This window comes from Euprymna scolopes, chromosome 11, assembly GCF_053919585.1.
Source record: "Euprymna scolopes isolate OS-2025 chromosome 11, ASM5391958v1, whole genome shotgun sequence".
Lineage (NCBI taxonomy): Eukaryota > Metazoa > Mollusca > Cephalopoda > Sepiida > Sepiolidae > Euprymna > Euprymna scolopes.
The window spans coordinates 94,440,073-94,453,875 of NC_136492.1; positions in this window are offsets into that span (position 1 = coordinate 94,440,073).

Here is a 13,803-nt window from a genome sequence, read left to right on the forward strand (position 1 = left end):
TGCTAATAAGGCTACATGAAAAATTGCTCCATCATTTAAATTCTCACACAAAACGTGATACGAGCGTTTTACAATACACGGTGCTCTCAAATCTAATATCATCTATATATTTCATTTTGTTGGCTAATTTACATGTGTATTTACTCGAGGAAAATAACTTGAGTCATGTTACATGATGGATCGTCCTTTATCACATGATGTAATGAATATCCAAGTTTGCAGAGAAACGAGGGTTTGCGACAAGTCTTTATATGTAGGTGGCACGAGACAGTCAATAATTATGTAATCTCTAAAACTTTGATAAGACAGAGAAATGCACAATTTAGGATTTCTGTTCCTTGTGTTTACCTATTTATCTTTTATAAGTTAGATTTCTTTCTCTCTTTCTCTCTCTCATTCTATATCTATCTATCTATCTATCTATTTTATCTATATATTCATTCATGAGCTATTTCCATCACAAAATTAAACATTATATGCTCTCAACCGCCTTAATTTCCGTTTATTCCAACGTAAAACGAATGTTAAAGACCGAAAACATTGTAATAATGTATATACAAATAAGCAAGATCTCGGCGGAGACTTAATCGCAAATAATAAGTAAACAGATTGCGCATCATTTGCAGCATGATGGTCACGATTTGATGCGTGTCTCTCTTTCTATTTTAAAGAAGGTTATTTGGAAAAAATGTTATCGACTTTGTACAACAGAGGAAACCCCCTAATTTAACACTTAGATAGTGAGTTCGATTAATCGCTTTAAATTGGTATTGTCGTTTGGCATTTCGACGAAATTATAACCTAAAACAAAAAAGGATAAAAGCTGTGTAAGTTCCGAGAAGGATCATTACCGAAACGAATAAGAATGGTGAAAGAGGAGAATTCAGAGAGAACAGGAGAGACAAAAAGATAATCACACTGTTTCAGTTGTATTTTATTCCATTTCTATGAGGTTTTACCTTTCTGTTTTATTCACTGGTGTAGGAGCATCCCCATCTAATCTCATCCTTACTAACTATATGATGTAGTGTTATGCGAGAAAATAGTTTAGAATGCATATTTAACAATAAATCCGTGGAGAATTACAACATAAAACTAAATGAATAAGTTCCCAGATGACCGTTTACCGGAATGGAGAGAAAACAAAAGAGGACTTTAGAGAAGAATAAAAAAAAGTACATACAAAAGAAAGACAACAACAAAAAATCATGCCGGTAGTAATTATATTTTACTTAAGGTGAATGTATCTTCCAAGAAGGTGACTCATTATAAGTAAATAACACTATTTAATACGAGTGTTACCTTTCAATAACCGTATTTTATCTCAGCGAAAACTTCCTTTTCTAAAAATAACACTAATCACCATTAGTTTAAGTGGGAATATATTGTGTAGAATTACAACATAAAACAAAAACAATAAGTTTCTAGAAGACGCATTACTGTAAAAAAAAAAAAAAAAAAAAAAACTAGAGAAAAAATAGAAGAGTTCCAGAAGAGCAGAAATACGGATTGACAAAAAAGATAATCACGCTAGTTTTCTATTTCAGAGAACATTTAAAAAATAATTTCGTCGTGTTCACCATTATTTTGGTTGAGGATATATCATGAGAAATTACAACATAAAACAGAAAAACAAATATGTTTCTAGAACTCTAAGCTAAGCAAAGAAGGGGAAAAGAAGACACGACTTCAGAGGAGAACAAAAGCAGAAGAGACAAAAATAATTAGTCTCGTAGCAGTTGATTTTTTTTGTTTTGTTTTTTTTTTTTTCAGGGAAAATTCTCTTTTTAAAAATAATCACGTCAGGGTCATCATTATTTTAGGTGATTATGTATTTTGAGTAAATTACATAATAACAACAACAAAAAAAAACTAAATAGATTTCCAGAAACCCTTATTTATGAAAATCGATCGAGACTAGGTATGAGACCACTTTATGTAAGAAGCCAACAAGAACGAAATATGATTATTGCAAAGATAAGAAATGCGTATTGACCTTAGTATCGAAAGACGAGCGACCTATGTAGAAGAACAGTTACTGAAATAAAGAAGAGGAAAGAAAGAATAGGCGACTTCTGCAAAGCAAAAACAAAAAAAAAAACAGAGAAAAAAGCAATCATGCATTCAGCAGTGTCATTTTATTCAGCGCGAATATTTCGCTATAAAACTTAATCAGTATCGATGAAAGAAAATCAGTTAAGAATGTTGTCTTCCAATAACCATATTTTATTTCAATACACCACCGAGCCAATAACAACTCCTACGCCTGTGCATAACCCAGAAAATTCAGATCCCATACATTAAATCAAGTATAAAGCATATGCAGTTAGATATACAAACAAAACAAGGTTAAGACATAATCGCTGTATACAATACATAAGAAGAATACGTAAACGTTGATCTAAAGCATTTATCGATTGCGTAAAAGTATGGAAAATAATAGGCTTTTCTTTATCTATAGATCAGAATTCTTTAATAATCACATCAACATTAATAAAATAGCTAAAACAATGCAAATACAACAAACCCACAATGATATAATCTCATAAAAATCATAAAATCTCATAAATCATATGAGATTTATAAAAGATTGTAAAATAATCCGAGAAAAACAGTTTACGAAAACGAAATCATTTCCATAAGTAATAAATAGGACCAGGACAAAAGTATACTCTCTTCATTGTTTTGACTCTCGAATGTGTATCCGTTGATATCGTATATGAGTGATATGGTTCTCGGTTGATTAATTGTGTCTAATTGTGTCGGATATAAACTCGAGAGTCAAAACAATGAAAAGAATATTCTGTTGCCATAGCCCTAGTAATAAAACCATACAACGTGTCTGAATTCAAGGGCCCGTGGCGTAGTGGATAAATTACTTGGTGAATTTAGTTGTAAAATTAGACTCTTATGGAGATTGAAGGTTCAATTCTCCGGGCGACACGCAAAATACAACTGCAAATAATTTAGGTTTTCTACCCAGTAATGGGTGACGGAAAGCGAGCATACCACCTATGGATTAAATAAATTTCGTGTAGATTCCCGATTTTGAGAGAAAGATTCCCGAGTTCAACACACAGATTCCCGAGTTTCACACGGTACAGAGTTTACATCGATCGATACATTGTGAAAATACCATACGAGATGAGGACATTAGTATTAGAAGAATACAAATAATACTAAAATCGTTCTAAGAAAAATTATTCAATACTTTTTACAGAGAAAAAGTTTTGTTTTCTTTGTTTATGAAAATTTTCTGTGAGTTATTTAATTGCGTTATAATAATCTATCTTCTAGCACTTATTGTAAACGATTAATTTTAAGCTAAGTAGCCGATCAAGGGGAACCCGAAAACTCCCTATTTATTAGCTGCTACTACACAGAATCAGTCCACTTGATCCTCCGCTTTATAATACTGAGGGTTTTCTTTTTAGGAAAAGGTATCAACTACTATTTTTACGTCTTTCGTGTGAATAAAATGAGTATGCCACAGCATATTCGCGTCGACACAACAAATTTAAGCAACACGGAGTCTGGACAGATGGGTGATAACCTAGGAAGCATCTTCCCATAACTAGCATATACATACGGCTGGGGATTGCTGGTAAAATTTGATATTGCCTGTAAACTTCCTTGTTCAGAAGAAAGCCGACATACACCAACCAGAGCTAATACCACACCAGATATTGCCGGATCGATTTTATTTCATGACTCGATAGAAGATTGAACCCTGATTCCCCGGCCTATTAGCGTACACTCTAACCGTTATGTCAAATGAGTCGGGTTTTAGATGCATTTTTGATATTTCGTTATACATGACTATGAGCATATTGCACTGATCTTCGCCTCTAACCATTATTGATACTTCTTTACAACGACATTATTACGCAATCGAACACAGCAAACCGAGTATGACTCAAATTGAACAATGCTGATCTCGTAGTTCAAATTGGTATCCTTTTCCTAAAACATAATCTAATATATAAAAGTCTATATGACTGTCTGTCTCCATATTTTCAAACTCTATTTCCCCCGAAACTAAAAGTCCCAGAGCGGCGCCAGGGGTCTCAAATGATTGGATATTTACGAGCCGTTCTTTTATGGGTCTTTAGCTGGTTAAAATAGATTTAAGGGGTCAAAAATGGGTCAAAATTGAAAAAAATAATTATATATTTTGTTATTTATCTTAGTTTATTTTTAATCGGTTCATATGCGTGTCACGTTGCGACAGTGGTGAAGTCACTAGCTTTGAATGCTATAGTTTCGGTTTCGACTCTAACTAATGGCAAACATATACTTCCTATTTGCTTTTGAAATCACTACTCTACAATTATATATACGACATCTGGACAAATTTAAATATCATATTTAAGCGTATTTCGTGCCAGGCAAAGCGCGGTGCCTTCCCGCTAATCTTATATATAAAAGGCACTATGTCTGCCTATCTGTTTATCTCTATATTTTAAAACTCTATCTCTTCTGATACTAAAAATTGCAGAACGGTGCTTGGGGCCTCAAGTGCTTGGATTTTTATGGACCGTTCTTTTAAGGGCCATTAGCTGATTAAAATTGTTTTTAAGGGCTCAAAATGAGTCAAAATTGTAAATAATTCTTTGAAATTCTGTACATTCATCTTAGTTTATTTTTAATTAGTTCATGTGCGTTTCACGTTACTACAATAGTAACATCACCAGCTTTGAATGCTACAGTTTTGCTTTCGGTTTCGATTCTAGCTGATGGCACCCAAATACTTTATTTTTTACTTTTGAAGTCACGACTCTATAATAATATATACGAAATCTGGACAAATTATAATATCATATTTAAGCGTACTTTACGACCAGGCAAAGCCAAGCACCCCCGTAAAGTAAAATCTATGAAAGTAAGAAAACTGTATTCTCTTCAACTAGTAATAAAATCAATGCTAAGAAAATGTGTTAGCTCTGATCTACGCTATCTGTTCAAAAATGTTCTCTTTGCTGACTTGATCGGTGTCTGTGAGCTGTCAGGAAATTCAATACGCCAGCAGAGGATTTAGTCCCCCCCCAAACTCCCACAAGTATCTTGTATGGCAGTCTATAAGAAGCAGACGACTTTGCTGAAACGAATCTATAATCATGATCGATGATTTTCTCATTTCATTCACCTGTTATTGAATAATCGGCCGAGGAATCCCAACAGAAATCTAGTCTAAATCAGCAGCTGAAAATATACGAAAGAAACAAAAACATCACAAAATTTTTCAATATTTCGATATGTTTAAATTGAACTACACAATCAAATATAATCTCTTTTGTTATATTATCATTTCTGCTGTTCGAAAATAGTTGAAAAGAAAATATTAAAAGTACTTTTTCGTTTGATATCAAACGAAAAGCCGCCGTTTCTTTTAAAATATAATGCAAAGTAAAGTCTGTTAATTATTGCAACAAAAATAGCAATGTATATCATACCAAAACTACTGATACAAATATTCAAACTTCTAAATTGTTTGATCCTCTTCAGTTGCTCCATTTATTTTTTTTTTTATCTATTTTTTTAATATATTTCTCCGATCGCATATATTTTGTTAGTATATATAATGTAGGTGTACAGTTAGCTAATAAACGGTCGATTTTGATCATTTTTATTGAGGTACGCTGCACTCGGTAAATCTATAATGTAATGCATAGAACGGTGTTCGTCTGACAATAAAACACATATTACTCTCTTCTAAAAAAAGGTGGTATCATAACCACAGAACAAGTACTATACTACACACTTAAGTTTAGCATAAGAATAGAGTAAATTAGTCTGAAATGTGATAGTAAGCGTAATTAGGAATTAAAACACAAAATAATTAAATGATTAAAAATAATATTATTGTTTTGGCTTTCGATAGATACAAATGTTCCATTAGTAACTGATGAATACTGTAAAGAATTCGTGCTAACGGTTCATCACAACTATTTGCTAAACACACACTGCTTTTGTAGGCTTTGTTCTTGTACAATGTTATAACAATACAAACACTTGTAATAGGTATGACTGGATTTTAACCATAGTATGCATGCATATCTATTAAACAACTTGCGATTCAAACATTATAAAAATATCTAATATACAGATACTGAGACATGTCACATCTGAAAAGCGTATGGCTGCAAATACTGAAGAAATAACGTCTGAAGAAAATGGCTGATGCAATTTTCTGAGGAAAAATATAAGTAAGAAATTTTAACACTTATTCATATGTTAAATGTGATTAAATTATTGCTGTGTAAAGATAACTCGCATGGTATTGTGAGATAATCAATGTAAACGGCAAATTTACCAAAACAAAATAATAACTGGCTTCGACTAATGCCGGATTGTGATTTGGTCTTCTCGGATCCCCACGTAATCGCAAATCTAAAACAGGATTAGACTCTTTATATTACCATAATTAGTCGAATTAGTTTTGTATCAGCTCGCACTGCTTTACCCATGAGTTTGTCGTTCAATGAAATTTATTCGTAAAACGTTTCTTTTTGATCACGAGTCATTAAGTCCCCACTGGCATTAATAACAAAGAATTAATTGCTATTGTTGATTATTGTTCTATTAGTTTTAATTTTTGACTTCGGGTAGCATTCTATAGATAAAATAAAACACACAAACATTATTGCCACGCATAAAATATAAAATAATTCAAACACATTTGCAAATTTTAATAAATTAGATATTATAGCATTTGCATAAGTATTATGAAAATAAACTGATATCCGTTTATCGACTCGTTTTCTGTTAAAAGGAAAAAGGAAAGAAATGGAGATATATATATATAGAGAGAGAATGTGATTTACTGAGAAAGAAACAAATGCTAGAAATTAGATATTCCTAATCAGTTGGAAGGAAGAGATAAAGTACAATAAATAATATTGTTTTGTTTATTCTTGACTTGGTCTGTTTATCCGTTTGTTTGTGTTTGTGTGCGCTTTGTGATTATGCTCATATCCTATTCAAAGCTTTGTATTATAGTTTCATTTTTGTTTGCACCTGCGTCAGTTTAATATATGGCCGCCATCGCTGCTTAACACTTTATTCATTAATTTATTTCAATGGAATATGCGAAAGATGTCAGTATATAAAAATAGTTAAAAATAACATATCTGGAAATTCCATGCATAAACCTATGTTCCCACTCATACAACCTGTTTTAAATGCTATAATCTTTTAATAAATCTATAAAGCATTGATAATCAGCGAACACATTTAAGTTATAGTAACATTTACTGACATGAAAACGATGGAATTTTTACACCACAAGTTTGTTCTCGTTTTTTATTTAGTTAAATGCATTTTGGGATACCTTCGATGAGAATTTCTCCCTGTATAGTGAGTGAAAGCACAGGCCTTGGTTTATAGGACGTTTGTGTTTAATGCGTCCCACGTAGTTGAATACCTATACTATAATATTGCGCATAATATTAAATGTGTATAGAAATTATATATACAGGGGTTTGACAAAATAATAGAAAATGGTCAAAAGCAGCAGTTTTCCGATTTAAGACCTCTCATAAAACCCAGCCATCGTGAAGCTCTTGGAAAACAGCTTTTGCTGAAATGGAATTATCCAGATCAATTTTAAACGGTATGATAACTTTTGCTAACGTGTTTTGTGATTTTTTTCACAATCCTTATAATGGCTCTACGGTCTTTTTCAGAAGCTTCGTCCTTTGTTTAGAAAATGATGTTTTGCTCTCTTTTTCGCAGATTGCCATCACCTTTGAGACAATTTATTCGACCACCATCTCAGCCATTTGCGTTACAGTATCACCTATCATACGGCACCAAAAACCTGTCTCTTTGGAAATCCAACTTATTTTGTCATTTTATTATTTTTCTAAGATACACTATCTGAAATTAAAAAAATAACCAAGTAATTCATGACACCAATAATCATAAATAAAAATGAATTGATTTTGCATTTTTTTAATTTGATAGGTGTTTTAAAATGGATTCAAAATTCACAAAGATGTTTTCATTATTTTACCTAACCTATATACTTGCTACGCACTCCAATTATAATTATGTAGTACTCACAATGAGGAAACTCTCAGTTATTACATTAATTATTTACTAAACATAGTTTATTGATATGTGTTTGTAGATGAAAACATGCTTTACGTGAATGGGGACTGAATGTTCCAATAAACTTGATAATTGATGAATCGTTAATTTTAAGGCTTACAAAACTATGTTAAATCCATAGCAACTATCCCAATGAATATTCATAAATTATAAGTTGTACACATCTAGTGTTTCTTTATAGTATCTTAACTTTAATTTTAATCTGCTGTTTGTATATTTTCCTCAGTATTATTTGGATAGTTGAAGTGAATCCCTTTTAGCTTTGGTTCTCTTCTAAATAATAAAAAAAGTCACATTCATTTATAGAACAGGCTTAAATAATAAAAAAGTCACATTCATTTATAGAACAGGCTTAAATAATAAAAAAGTCACATTCATTTATAGAACAGGCTTAAATAATAAAAAAGTCACATTCATTTATAGAACAGGCTTAAATAATAAAAAAGTCACTTCATTTATTGAACAGGCTTAAATAATAAAAAAGTCACATTCATTTATAGAACAGGCTTAAATAATCAAAATGTCACATTCATTTATAGAAGAGGCTTAAATAATAAAAAAGTCATATTCATTTATAGAAGAGGCTTAAATAATAAAAAAGTCACATTCATTTATAGAACAGGCTTAAATAATAAAAAAAGTCACATCCATTTATAGAACAGGCTTAAATAATAAAAAAGTCACATTCATTTATAGAACAGGCTTAAATAATAAAAAAGTCACATTCATTTATAGAACAGGCTTAAATAATAAAAAAAGCCACATTCATTTATAGAACAGGCTTAAATAATAAAAAGTCATATTCATTTATAGAACAGGCTTAAATAATAAAAAAGTCACATTCATTTATAGAACAGGCTTAAATAATTTTTAAAAAGTCACATTCATTTATAGAACAGGCTTAAATAATAAAAAAAGTCACATTCATTTATAGAACAGGCTTAAATAATAAAAAAAATCACATTCATTTATAGAACAGGCTTAAATAATAAAAAAGTCACATTCATTTATAGAACAGGCTTAAATAATAAAAAAGTCACATTCATTTATAGAACAGGCTTAAATAATTAAAAAGTCACATTCATTTATAGAACAGGCTTAAATAATAAAAAAGTCACATTCATTTATAGAACAGGCTTAAATAATAAAAATGTCACATTCATTTATTGAACAGGCCTAAATAATAAAAAAAGTCATATTCATTTATAGAACAGGCTTAAATAATAAAAAAAGTCACATTCATTTATAGAACAGGCTTAAATAATAAAAAAGTCACATTCATTTATAGAACAGGCTTAAATAATAAAAAAAGTCACATTCATTTATAGAACAGGCTTAAATAATAAAAAAATCACATTCATTTATAGAACAGGCTTAAATAATAAAAAAGTCACATTCATTTATAGAACAGGCTTAAATAATAAAAAAGTCACATTCATTTATAGAACAGGCTTAAATAATTAAAAAGTCACATTCATTTATAGAACAGGCTTAAATAATAAAAAAGTCACATTCATTTATAGAACAGGCTTAAATAATAAAAATGTCACATTCATTTATTGAACAGGCCTAAATAATAAAAAAAGTCATATTCATTTATAGAACAGGCTTAAATAATAAAAAAGTCACATTCATTTATAGAACAGGCTTAAATAATAAAAAAATCACATTCATTTATAGAACAGGCTTAAATAATAAAAAAGTCACATTCATTTATAGAACAGGCTTAAATAATAAAAAAGTCACATTCATTTATAGAACAGGCTTAAATAATTAAAAAGTCACATTCATTTATAGAACAGGCTTAAATAATAAAAAAGTCACATTCATTTATAGAACAGGCTTAAATAATAAAAATGTCACATTCATTTATTGAACAGGCCTAAATAATAAAAAAAAGTCACATTCATTTATAGAACAGGCTTAAATAATAAAAAAGTCACATCCATTTATAGAACAGGTTTAAATAATAAAAAAGTCACATTCATTTATAGAACAGGCTTAAATAATAAAAAGTCACATTCATTTATAGAACAGGCTTAAATAATAAAAAAAGCCACATTCATTTATAGAACAGGCTTAAATAATAAAAAAGTCATATTCATTTATAGAACAGGCTTAAATAATAAAAAGTCACATTCATTTATAAACAGGCTTAAATAATTAAAAAAAAGTCACATTCATTTATAGAACAGGCTTAAATAATAAAAAAATCACATTCATTTATAGAACAGGCTTAAATAATAAAAAAGTCACATTCGTTTATAGAACAGGCTTAAATAATAAAAAAGTCACATTCATTTATAGAACAGGCTTAAATAATTAAAAAGTCACATTCATTTATAGAACAGGCTTAAATAATAAAAAAGTCACATTCATTTATAGAACAGGCTTAAATAATAAAAATGTCACATTCATTTATTGAACAGGCCTAAATAATAAAAAAAGTCACATTCATTTATAGAACAGGCTTAAATAATAAAAAAGTCACATCCATTTATAGAACAGGTTTAAATAATAAAAAAGTCACATTCATTTATAGAACAGGCTTAAATAATAAAAAGTCACATTCATTTATAGAACAGGCTTAAATAATAAAAAAAGCCACATTCATTTATAGAACAGGCTTAAATAATAAAAAAGTCATATTCATTTATAGAACAGGCTTAAATAATAAAAAGTCACATTCATTTATAAACAGGCTTAAATAATTAAAAAAAAGTCACATTCATTTATAGAACAGGCTTAAATAATAAAAAAAAGTCACATTCATTTATAGAACAGGCTTAAATAATAAAAAAGTCACATTCATTTATAGAACAGGCTTAAATAATAAAAAAGTCACATTCATTTATAGAACAGGCTTAAATAATAAAAAAGTCCCATCCATTTATAGAACAGGCTTAGCCCCATTTTTGAAAACATTATTTTATAAGACTACTTGAAAAAAAAATTTGAAACCAAATAATTGTACAAAATATTATATGAAAAAAACTCATTTTTATTGTTATTTTCGGTGTAAGAAATTTCATTTTCTAAAATGTACAAATTTCATCTTACGAAGTTATTTTTTTCAATGACAGGACATTATTTTTATTTCAAATTCGCGTCAGCCACGCAAACATTCAGATCGCCTCAGATTGCCAACAACCGTCAATAACAGTGATTGTATCATTTTCTTTTGTGAAAGGAGCTGACATCTTGGGGTAAATACCATTAATAAAATAACATAAAAGCTAAAAATCCAAATGTACTCTTTGAAAAAGATATTTTACACCCGAGGTCACAGAAGAATGATTTTTAAATATTTTATAACAATATTTAGTTTTCTAAAATTTTCAAATTAATATTTATGTTTTCAAATATATATATAAAGATGCATTTTTGGTATAGGTTCGTATAGGTTCGTATGTCTTTTACTTATAGAATTCAACTATAGCGGCAAAGTGTTATGAATTGATAATTAAAGTTTTTAATATCACTTTCTAACACATTTGTTTTGTTCTAGTTTCATGAAGTCACCTCAAATAGATATATACCTCCGAAATATCGTAAGGTTTCAGCATCAAAGAATATTATTATTATTATTATTATTATTATTATTATTATTATTATAATAACAACAACAACAACAACAACAACAATAATAATAATAATAATAATAATAATAATAATAATAACGATTGCGTGAGGAAAGAAAAAGCAAGTAAAATTTAAATACACAAATATTGACTTTCTTTTAATGTTTTCTTTCTACCATAATCTCGAATTATTATAGACTTCCAATAAATATATCTGCATGTAATAACATTATGCTTCAAGTAAAATGCACATCACCGTCTTAATAGCATTTGGTAATGTTGCTGTAAGTAGAAAATCAAAAGAAGGATTTTTTTTATATTTATCTAGGTTGCTTAGTTACCTAGTGCGCCACGCTATACTTTCACTTATTTAAATGTGAACATTTTTTTTACACAGGAATCACCACTTATCAAGTTCCGGAGGTCACTCGAGGATAAGGGTTAATGGGCATACATTAGTCAATGTGATTATAGCGTAGTTAACATAAGTAGTGTGAATTTTTTTTAATTTGATTACTTAGGGGGACGGTTCATCAAGAACTTGTTTACGTTGAAAGACAATCAGATTGTAGTCAGGTAATCGGAAGAGAATTCCACAGGCGTGCAGTTCTAAAAAAAGAAGCTTTGTTCATGGAATCTACATTTAGGTTTAGGCACATATAAAGAGTGTGGGAAATTATTGATAGTGGTTTTGGCTAGACGAGTGTTTTTCGTGAAAGTTTGGCGAGGGTGGGGCATAGATTGAAGCTCAGATGAGCACTTTCCATGAAATTAACGATAAAATAGAAACAGGCTCGCAACGTCTCTTCTGTGGGAAAGATGTTGCAGGAAAGAGAAAAAGGCACTCCCACTAAGCTACGAAGTCTATTTTTAACTTTGTTAAGGAAGGATAAGCTGCTTCTAGCAGATCCTGTCCAGATGTGGCAACATTACTCCGTCCTTGGACGTACCTGGCTTTTATATAGTTAGAGAATTGCATCGGCAGTGAGATATCTACTGGATCGATAGAAGGATTACACCATTTTCCAGCGACCTTGGCAATGGATTTTATACACGTGTTCCAATTCAAATCAGGAGTAATGGTCAAGCCCAGAAGCTTGTCAAAACATATAACCTCCTCAAGTCAAGAACCCTCCATTTCAATTGATGTCAGATGAGCATCAGAGCGTTGGTGATGTAAAGATAGAGGCTTGGGTTTAGATGCATTAAAAGTAACCAGCCACCTCTTCCCCCATTATACCACCTGCTTAAGATCAGAGGAGAGAGAATCAGAGAAAATTTTCGCTGAGATGGTTGATTACTTCTCTATTTAACACAGATTCAAGCAGCTTACTCATGACGCGCAGAAGACTTATTGGTCTGTACTGTGATGGAGATGGGCGATCACTTGAATTTTTAAATACAGCGCATATTGATGAGATTTTCCAAGGTATTGGGAAGCATTTCTCCTTAAGACAGCGCTTAAATAACTTTGTTCTAGAATCTTATCGTATTTTTTCTTTTTTTCAATTTACTTCAAGTAAAGGTCTTAGAAATCAAACGGCCTTTCCTAGATCAAACACTTGATTTCTATATTAGATAGACACATGGCTGAATATTCTATTAAAGTTGTCTTTCATCCCTGAAACGTTGAGCTAGTAAACACTTAAGAACAATAATTTTCCTTTCCCTTGAAGTTGCACTAGTCATCGTACACGCCACGGTATGGAAGCCATGCCTAATTATCTTATTTAATATTTGAATGCTATATCATTTTGAATACTTGGTCAAGGTTAACTTGTAGTGGGTATCCTCAGGCTAGGTGTCTTTAGAACCCCCTTTACAGAAAATCTTTAGACTCCCGAGGATAGTGTCTAATTAGCATTCTGATTTCTTCTTCTCAAATCTCATTATGTGTATGTGTACACGTGTGTATATGTAGACATGTGTATATGTACACGTGTGTATGTGATTTTTATATTTTTATTATTTACTATTAACTGAGTATTAACTGACATCTAAAATGCAATTGTGCAAAAATCTTTAAATACATTTCTTAAATCTTATTCAAAAACTGAAATCGAGCAGAATGTAATTTGGTTTATTTGTAAACAGACTGATTAAAATACTT